The following is an 11,128-nucleotide window of genomic DNA, read 5'->3' on the forward strand; positions in this document are numbered from 1 at the left end:
GTCAAAAAAAAAGCAAGGAAATAGATGAGACTTGCAAGAATAGACAAAAGCCATTAGAATCAGGACAGCTGGGGAGGAAGGGTTGAGCACAGGGCTAGAAAACAGCAGTGTGTCTGCAGAAGGAAATGAAGAATGGATTTGCAAATCTTTGGCAACTGGTGTAACAGGAGACTTCTGGCAGGAAAGGTCTTCGTCTGTGTCAAGGGCAAAAGAGTGGTGATGGGGACGGCGGTGCGAGCACACTGTGGGACAGCAGGAGCCGCAACTCCAGGGGTGGGAACACAACCCCTCTCTCTGCAGGGCTTCATGGCCTGGGAGAGCCGGAGGAGGTATCTGTGGAGAAATTCTGAGGAAGAACAGCATTAATGCTTCATCCTGACATACTTTTTGTGATATGAAAGGGCAAAACTTATGCTGACTGTTAAATCAATATCAAATCAAGACTGGAATCTGTTTTACGATCATGGACAGTGAACTTCTTACTGCTGGAGTCATAAATGATGTCACATTTCAGCAGTCCTGTGGCTGCCAATATGCAAGCCAGAAATGCCCATTTTAATTAAAAACTGTAATCTGAAAGACAAAGTGTCACTTGCTGACAGCGAGATGTTCTCCTTTGTGCTCCTCTTGCTTTTGAGGCTCCGTGCAGAGCAGAAGAAGGTCTGCATCCCACTCAGCACCATCTGGTCCCTCTGGTGAGGCAAACCGAAGATAAACCTACAATTTACACCACTAAAGCAAGTTTGATATGAAGCTGAAAAGAGCACAGGTCTTGAGCTTGCCCTTGGGAACAAGGTAATGTCCCCTACTTGTGTGCAGCACAACCCAAAAGTACCCTGTGCACTTCAAACACAACTGTACTGGGACTGGGAAGTCCTCTCCCTTATTTCCCTCCCCAGTACCACTGAGCATGCCTTAAATCAGCAGTGCTTAGTCTAGTTTTGCTGTTATTTTTGCTTGCCATGGGCAAGACCCAGGATTCCCTAAAGACTGGTGTACTTGGCATCCTGTATCTTTCAGTCAGATCCCAGGGGATACATTTTACCAGGGTTTTCACATCCTGGAGTGATTGAAATCAAGAAACCTTTTCCACTTTCTTATTTATGGTGCACCACTCAGTGAATACATGTTAATGGCCGGGAAGGCTGCACTATGGGGTCATTTTTTATACCTTTCAAAGTGAAGCATTATTTAGGCACGTGTCAAAACTTTCACAGGTCTTGAGGATTAAACATGAGCCACAGGTGTTTTCTCAGGGATGAAAAGGTTTGCTGGCATGGGGGATGTTAAAGCAATGTCTCCCATAAATCCAAAGACTGTCTCGGAGGCTTGCAAACAGGAATGTCAGGAACTGACTCCCTCTTGCTGTACTCCAGATCTGCGCTGTAGATCCATGAAGACACAGAAACATCAGGATCTCATCACCACAAGGTCCATTCTCAGGTCAGGATTCCCTGCATGGCCCGTGACTGATGGCTGACCGCAGACAAAATCAAATCACCCTGTTCAGCAAAGCTTTTCCAGCACAGCTACAACCACAAGCTCTTCTGCTAGATCACTCACCTTAGAAAGAGAGTAAGCTCAGAGGAGATTTCATCAAACAAAACCAATGTCAAGTCAGAAATGTTGCATTCTTCTAGCCCAGTAAGTGCCTCAAAACAGTGTGCAGTTATTCTGCTGTTGTGAAACATGTCTGCGTTTATCCACACAAGTAGCATTAATAGGGAGAATTTTCTTAGCTCTTTGTCTTCAAAAAGACGAGAAGTATCATTTCTGAAAAATTAATGCCTGCTTATAAATGCTAAGGCTAGCTGTCTCCTTTGCTTTTAAATGTGCCCCAGATCTGCCAAAATTGTTTTCACAAGTGTAGACTGACATGACGATAATCTAAAAAAGACAGTTTCTAATTGGAGCAGGACATATGTTACAGTCATGCCATTTTACAAAGGGAAAGCAATGTTTTCTCATTCATATGTTATGATAATTCCCCTTGAGAAATTATATTGTTTCCCTTAGATCAGATTTGTTGTCTACATGGTGTAGATCTTCTTGCAGTAAAGAATTGGAAATATTCTGGGAGTTTCCACAGAAAGCTTTTGCGGAAGAGATTATGGTTTAAGACATTACACATAGTCACTGGAGAGCTTTCAACATCTACAGCAAAATGCCTCTGTTGTGTAATTAGCATTTTGTTTTACCTCTGCTTTTCAGTTCAGATAAACTGATAAAAACAAAGTATACTTAGTTAGAAAATACTTTTTACACAGTCCACAAATCAATTTACTTCAAAATTTAATTAAAAATTCACCTTTTACCTCAGAGAAGTAAAAAGTTTTCTATGGGCAAACTTCTCCCACCTTTGCCTAAAATAATTTGTGCTAGAAACTCTCTGACTAAAGACACTGAACGAAATAAACTGACAGTCCAATGCAGCATGATCCTCCTTAACACACCGTGTTGCTGATTCACTCTATAAAGAATATTACTTTTAATTGCTTTATTTGAAAATGGCAATAACTGCCTATTAACCCGGAAATTAACTTTGGACAACTGTTCCTATGAGATAATATATCGATTCGATTTCGTTGAAATCTCTGTCTTTATGTGAATAGCTTTTAGCTAATTTGGTTGGCTGTGAATTGGTCCCCCTAATTCATTTAAATGAGGACAGAAGTAAAAGGAATGGAAAGTTTCACGACGAGATCCATGCCTTTGCCTTTTGTCTTATGAAAAATCCTTTTCCTCGCAGTGTAAAGGTTACTCTGTAAATTACGAGGTAATTTTTTCCCAGCAAAGTTCTTTGCCTTTACAGCATTTGCTCTCTGGTTCTGCCCGGAGCCAAGGCCCATGCATGACAGACACCAAACTCATTGATTCAGGCTGGTGCTTGCAGGCCAGCCCTGGTTTAGCAGGTATTTGAGTGCATTTAATGGCAGCAGCCACAGGGTACATATTGGTCTAGCAGTAGCAACACTGAGGACTTCAGCCCTGACTTGGTGTTCACTGCACCTTGACTCCTGAGCAGTGATGGAAGCTGGTTCTTCCTGCGAAACACGGCATAAAAACTTGTGTTGCTTCTGCCTGCAGGGTCCCTTAGCTCTGAATTCCTTCAGTTTTCACTGATTTCCATTTAATCAGGCTTTTTGCATTCCCAGTGTCAGCCCAACTTCGACAACTCACAAGAGCGATCATATATATCCTGCAGGTTCTCTCCCACACACAGTCCCAATGGGTCATGGAGGACATATCACCATGCAGTGAATACAACAACCGTGCACAAGGAGGGCAGTGTAACCACAGACCCACTCTCCTGTTCTCCATGTCAGAGTGATAATCCCCATGACAATTACACCATCTTAACGCTACAGTGAAAGAAATAAAGTTCTATGGTCTCCATTCAACGTTATTCCTAAGTACCTCCTTAAGATGTATGTCCTGCTGCCTCTGGAGTCAAAAAGATTTGTCATGTACTTGCACTTAAACACATACATGAGTATTTAATATGTTTTAATAGTTCTGTATATTCATTTGTCTGTTAAATGGCTGCAGTCCCGGACATCCACACTGGAAACAAGATGAACCACATACATCAGATGACTCCAGCACACCAGACTCCGTTCCATTGCAAGAAGGGTGTGATTTTGTAGCATGCAGAAATAAGTAGAGAAATACATTTTTTTTATTTTTTATTTTTTTGTAGATTGATATGGAATATCAATTTGCTGTTTCTCTGAGAGAGTAGTTTGAGGAACTATTAAGAAAAAGTCTATATGAAAACACAGCTGCACATAAAATGTTCTTTCCCTGCTCTCTCCCTGTTGTGCAAAATACAATAGATGTGATTGTGCTGGCTTGTACCAACTGACAACCATCAAGATGGGCTTTCACTGTATGTTTTAATTTTCTACCTCCATATTCTTTAATTTAGTCCACTAAACAATTTTGATAACATCACCTATTATTTTGATTTTATTCTGAGATTTACTCAGCAAGCAATAAATAGCCTGAGAACCATTGAGTTAAACTAATGCCATTTTACATAAGTAGTCTTTGACTCTTCATGCTTAATTGCAAATGCCAATGAAAAGCAATGAAAAGGTTTGCTTCTGTTGGAATAATCTAGTCAGTAGCAACTTTAATATCTATAGTTCTCTAGGTTACACCAAGTAGAAGGAAGCTTTAAATCAGAGCGAGTCTGTCACTTCAGCTAAGTACTTGTTTAAATATCATACTACCCAGTGAAAGAGACAGCTTCATCACTGCAGTCACTCGGGGTGGATGTACACTTGACTTAACTAACCAGTTAAGGTGAGTTTATGGCTGTTTTGCATTGCTAACAACCAGTCTGACACAAGATAATCTTCCATAAAATGCAAGAAGATTGTTTACAGATGTGGATGCAAATTCTACTGAGATTTTAAGCGATTATCTGTTAATGAGATGCCATAACAAGAGCTGTACAGGCTGCATCATCTTGAATAGGACTGGCACAGATTGTCATTTCACAGGCCACATTTTCTTGAAAAAAAATATAATAATGTTATTTCCAATCCCTTTCAAATCCCTACTGCTCTCTGTGCTGTTTACACACAGTGCCCCACCACTGAGGAGTCCAAACTGACAAACCCATTTCAAGGAAGCTATCTAGGTTATTATAATCTTAGCATTTCTAATATATACATCTGATTTCTCAGAGTAAATTCCTTATCTTCTTGGCCTGTTTTCTTTCAATTTTTAGAGTAAATGAACCTCTTAAAATCAAAGCTATTTATTTACCTGTGAGACAGGCTCATCACAGGGAGCATTAAGACATGAATGACTTTTACTGCATTGCTAATGTCTCTTAAGTCTGAGCAGCAAGAAATGTCTTAGCAAGAGAGAGATTCACACTCCAGGCCACTTGATTCAGCTTAAAATATTAACAAATCCTTTAGCTGTGACAATGATTTGGGCACTGTGCATTCTCAGGTCCCACTCAGAGGATGTCCAGAAGCACTTGTACTCATTTAGAAATTGTGCACTTTCTTCTACATTAGTTTCAGTGGATTTATTCACATAGTTAAAATTATGCATTTGCTGAAGCACGTTGTTAGATGGAGGCTAATGTGACAACCTACTCATTCCTTTCCAACATGATCAAACAACTGTCATGTAAGACCTCTGCTCCCACTGAGTTTCAAAGCAAGAATTTAGTGCTGACTGACTCTGCTTCACAGAACCACCAAATCACCAAAAGACATAATGGCTGAAGCTGGAAGGGACCTCTGGAGGTCATATGGGACAAGCTCCTGATCAAGCAAGGATAGAGCAGGATGCCCAGGACTGTGTCATCCTCTCTGTGCAGCCTGTTCCAGTTCTCAGTCACCTGCACAGTAAAGAAGTTCTTCCTGTTGTTCAAAAAGAACCTCCTGAGTTTCAGTTTGTTCCAGTTGCCTCTTCTCCTGGTGCTGGGCACCACAGATAACAGCATGGCTCCACCCTCTTTGCACCCTCCCTTCAGGTATTTATACACACTGATAAAATCCTCCCTGAGCCTCCTCTTCTTCAGATACCCATCTCCATAACCAGACAAGACATAAATTAATATTTAGTCTCTGCTCAAAGAAGTGAAGGGTTTCCAGACTGCTTTTCTGTCATTGTTCATCCATGGTTGAATTGCCATTGAATGGAAGGCAATGGTAAAGGTCCCATCCACTTCCATTAAAAAAGGACTGGGACCCCAACTTAGTCAATATGTATAAAATCCCTACCTCCTTAGCTTCTTCCTTACTCTCTCAGTCTCTCAGTATGAAATTAGGAGAAATATTTCCTCGTATTTCTCATGTCTGAATGTTATATCACTTGAGTCTTCTGCGCAATAACGTTATGGAAGTGGCTGGTTAACAACTGGCACAGCACAAGCAAGTAGCTTTGATCAATCTTAAATCCTCATCCCCTGACACTTTAATCAAAATAATTTAAAATTCTATTAAGCACAATATGCAGAGCATTAACACTCTGAGCCAGTGAGTGGTTGGAGTGTGGATGCTGCGTGATATGTCTCAGTAACAGCCTTGTTAGAAAGGCTATCATGTTTTGCTCCTTGCTGAATCATCAGGGAAGATGGTGACAATATCACTCTTTCATTGCTAATGTGTGGCTCAAAGAATATGACAAGGACGTAAATGTCTGATTACCTGGGAGAAGCTGCTTTACTGAAGTGTAAGTAAAATCTTCCGTCTCTGAAGGCAGTGCATTCTGGAGCTGCCCATCACCCACCAGTCAGGGTAGCAACCAGGCAGTGTCTCAACATCATTCCTGCCACTGTGCAATTCTCCAGACCATCCAGCCTAGCTGCTACCATCTCATTTAATTCAGATCTGCATGCTCTGTCTCGATTCTTCTTCTCTTTCTTGTTATTCATTTCTCCACTGTTTTTCTTAACACCACAAAACCATATCCAGTATCCCAAAGGAAAGCACCAAGAAGCTCTTCTAGCAGTCACTGGGCGACTGCCATCTCCCACTGCAGTTGCCATTCAAGAACTGAAACCGCTAGATTAGTTTTCAAAGCCTTGTACTGACTAAATGTACCCATAAAGACCCTATTTTTTTCCCCAGTGGTAACACAGATGTCCATCTGGATAATGACAAAGGATGGCAAATGTTTTGCGTTGATTTCGGTTGTGCCTCTGGCCAAGCCCATCGTGAGAGCTGCATGCAGAAATCACAAATATCCTCACAACGCCCTTTGCTTTGGGCTAGAGCTCTGTTTTCATTTGTGCAATGCTTCAGTATGCAGATCTGAAATAAAAGCCATGCTTCAGGAAATAGATTCAAATAAAACCTCATTTTTGACTCCTTGTTTAAAATAGAATGGGGTAAGCTTAAGTGACCCCTCCAGGCCCTTTCAGCCCAATTTTCTATCATTCTACAAAACCAGATAAACATGACACCTATCCAAAAAACACACATGCTTTTCCTTCTATGTTATAAATAGGCCAATCTATAAATCACATTATGGCATATAAATTAAGTTATGAAAGTTGATAGAATGGAATTTAGGCTTAAAAAAATGAAAGCAAAAAGAAAATTACAATGATTACATAGCTGGGAGAGAACTTAGAGTCACTCCTGAATGCTGTTTCTGTAACACAAAGAATCACTTCAAGCAGCCAGAATACTATTATTTTTACCGTCACATGTCATACTTGGGAAAGGTAGTTATTACAGTCCTGCATATATAAAAATAAATTATAAAATGAAAAAAAAAAAAAAAAAAGCTTCAAAACCTCTTCTCTGAAAAAAAAAAAAATCACAGGAAAAGCCAAATTAGTTGCTAAACTATCTCAGCTATTACAGTGCAGTTTTGTCACCAGAGTATATGCCAACAGTCACCCGCGAATTCTTTTAGTTGCAAAGGGTTAGATCACGAATCACAATTATAAAAATCCAAACCTGTGAACACAGTGAGCTTTTAGCTTAGCAAGTGAAATCATTACCAATTCCCCGCTGTCAAAACACATACCTCAGAGTGCATGTGAGCGTGGCCTCTCATTCATTTTTTTCTTTCCCAGCAGGGTCTGGTAAAAAGCTGCTTCACTAGGTTTTAAAGCCCACTGGAGGTGCTGTACATTAACTGAGAAGACTGATCAACCCATGCAGTATTAAAAAGACATTTGTAGACTCATTTAATCAATAATGTACAGTATTAGTGTGCAATTTAGATCACGAGAAGACAGCTGTAAGACTATGATACATCAACTAATGAAAAAGCAAAGAGAGTGCAATTCAGTCATCTAGAGAGGCCAAGCAGCAGCTCCTCAGCTGGCGGAAACAGCAACAAGAGCACCCCTGGGTGCACCTCTGAGGCTGTACCTCAGCAGAGGAATTGTCCCAGAGCAAAACACTGGGTAAGCTCTCTCACAGAGCATCCTTTCCACAGCATAAGCCAGAAGTTTTATGAGCCACAAAAGCTCCATGATGCTAAAAGAAGTCAGATGATGATAAAATGGCTCTATTTGACCTCAAAATAGTTCAGAAGTTGGTAGCCACCTAGGAAATGTCTACATACACATGTACAAGCCCAGTCTGAAATCCTCACTGATTTCAAAGCTCTCTCAAGCAAGATTTCTGTGGGAAAAGGAGCAAGAAGAGGAAACTGTGGACTGTTCATTTGAATTACCCTAACACTGGACAGCAAACCCATATGCTAGCTTTCAAAGCCATTCTACAGAAATAGTTATCCAGTCAGAAGAGCTGAACTGCTCTTTAAGATTTGCCCCTTTCCTACTTCTAAAAAACTCACAGCTCCCTTTAGGTGTGAATTTCACCCAGTAAGAGCATCCCAGTGGACAGAGCTGGCTTTATGCTTTTGTTCCTGTACCACTTTGACACATCAAGGAAGCCTCCCCACGAGGATTGGTAAAGTGCAGAGAAGCAGAACTTACCTGGGTCACCAGCCCTAAAACACTGTGCCTTCGGTCAAAATCAGCTTTGAGCTGCCCAAGAGTTTCTGCCATGATTGGGATTAACCAAAGAATTAGGATTAGATACCTATAGCTGATCCTTCTTCCGATCCTCTTCCTATCTTTTTTACATCCCAGATAAAAACTTCACAGCCCGTTTACAACTTATCCATGATCACATATAGATTTCCATAGACGTTCACTACCCAAGTGCCTGCTACATTAACGAGGCAGACACATTTCAGCCTACAGAACGCTCCAGGCTCTTGGCGGTTGCAATTGTTTCATGGATGCACCATCTGCTGCTCTCTCGGTGTGACTGGTTACCTACTTTTCATGGCACATTTCTTCTTCCTAGCTAAATGACTCCCAAATCCATGAGGTACTCTTTGAAAAAGCTGTGTGCAGTCTCCCAGTGTCAATACTTTCGCAAACACATATTTCCATGAAAATAGCCCTGCTCATCTTTGTTTTCTTATAGAATTGTGAACATTTTCCTGCTTGCAATTTTTGTTAGCAGAAATCTGCTCTTTCCATTTGTAGGAAGGCACAGGTAAAAGACAATATTCTACCACGGAGCTTAAGAAAGTAGCTGTGATTACAACATATGGACTGACATAGATGTGTTATTTTGAAAAAAATGGAAGATTTTCCAGATTTTCTTACTTTTCTCCTGCTTATATGACTGCATGTATCCCTGTTGTGCCAAACATCACAACTCCATGAAGCATACTTTAAGGAGATGTGGTGGGGTACAGGGAGTCACCTACAATAAATGTTTGAAATGCCCAGGCTTTGCTGTAGACAATAGATTTTTCCTTATGATAAAAGGAGGGATTTAGACAGCTATTAATACATGCTAAAATCATTGGGAGAAAAACAAAATCAGGTTTTCTGACATTTTCTGTAATCACTAATTCTTGGTAATGTTCACTGCTTTACTTTACATAAAATCACCACTGATACAAGTTTCGTTTTATGTAATACTCCATATGGTGGATTCATAAAAAAACTTCTACTGGGAATACCACCATAAACTACTATTTTCTGCTATAAAAAATAACCATTAAAGACCAGACATGCAGAAACAAGGTAATCTGCCATAAATTTTGAAATGGTAAAATACTACAAATGTAAATGTATTCAACTCCCATTGCAATGCATGTAATTTCCATAGCTTTATTAGAAATCTTGCAGTTGCAGTGGTTTGGCAATTGGTAATAAATATAGTAGGAATGAGTCAGCATGCAAATCCCTTCTGGGGAAAACAATTTGAGAGATTTTATAGCCCAAAGCTGTTTATTATTTTGTAAGAATTGTAATGCAAGTTCATGTTCAAAACCTGCTGAGAGAAGAATTTGCAAAACATCCTATTACGGAGGAGGCAGGAAAAAAAAGCATAAGAACTGCGTAATAGCACTGGGCTAGAACATTTTCAGTTCCCCCATTTAGTTGATGCTTTTTCTACTCATGCACTCATTAGGGTCCCTGTGAGTTTATCACAATATCACACAAATAAAATGGGAGTACAGCTAAAACTTGAGATGTAATTTCTCGGTTAATGCAACAGTCCTCCAAACCTGAGACATAAAGAAGAAAAAAGTGTTCCTGGAAGCTTGGTTTATATAAAAGAATTGTAATTCTTTCTGAAATATTTTGATTTGGGGGTTGTTTTTTTGTTGTTGTTTTTATTTTTGTTTTTGTTTTTGTTTGTTTGTTTTTTGTTTTCTTGTTGCTGTTGTTGCTTGTTTTTTGAAAACCGTTTTCTGTTTCCATGAATAATAATGAGGAGACAAAATATTTCTGACAATTCCAAACCTTTCTGCACCTAGTTAACTCAAACATTCCTCTTTTTTACATAATAGAGATTGAAATGAAAAAAATCTATAAATATGATCTAATGATGTTGCCTAGGTATACAAGCAATTGAGGAAAGCTATTTGCTTTTAATGCTGTTTCACACTGCAAAGAAACACTTTAGATGCTACTGAATAAATAATATTGAAGGTTCTGGAACTGGGCTATGGTTGGCAGTAGAGGCAGAAGGGCATTTTCCAGGCCCCAGTGCCTTAGGCCAGGCAAACACTTTCTCTGGTGTGAGATCTTTCTTCTGTGTGCATAACTTTTAAAAGACATTTAGATGTAGAGCTTAGTGATATGGTTTAGTGGAGGACTGGTACTGGGTGATCTTGGAGGTCTCTTCCAACCTAGATGATTCTGCAAAATTCTGCAAAATTAACTCTGCAAGTGCTGCAATGTTGCTTACACCTTCCCCAGGGGTAGGAAGCCAAGAAAGACACACCAGGCTTGAGAAGGTGTTATGGTCCAGAGTTTTCAGTTTTTGATTTGGTGTTTTTCTCACCCTTCCTTTGCTATAGCCTCATCTGCAACATCTATCTTTGAATGTCCACTTCAAATGTTCACTAAGGAACTGTGTTGAAAGTTAGAGTCAAGGTTGCTCAGAGGTGGTGTGATTCAGTACTGGGGCTGGCCTTTAAAATGATCCTCTATCCCTTTCATTCTTCATCTGCTGGCTCTTCTCCTTCTCCTGGACCTGTTCAGGCAGTGCCTATACTGGCCAGTGCTGGCCCAAGACCACATAGAAACCAGCAATGCTGCATTACACCACTTACACCACTCAAAACCACAGAAATCTTAGCTACATGGGGCTTTCTGACCTTT

This window comes from Anas platyrhynchos, chromosome 2, assembly GCF_047663525.1.
Source record: "Anas platyrhynchos isolate ZD024472 breed Pekin duck chromosome 2, IASCAAS_PekinDuck_T2T, whole genome shotgun sequence".
NCBI lineage: Eukaryota > Metazoa > Chordata > Aves > Anseriformes > Anatidae > Anas > Anas platyrhynchos.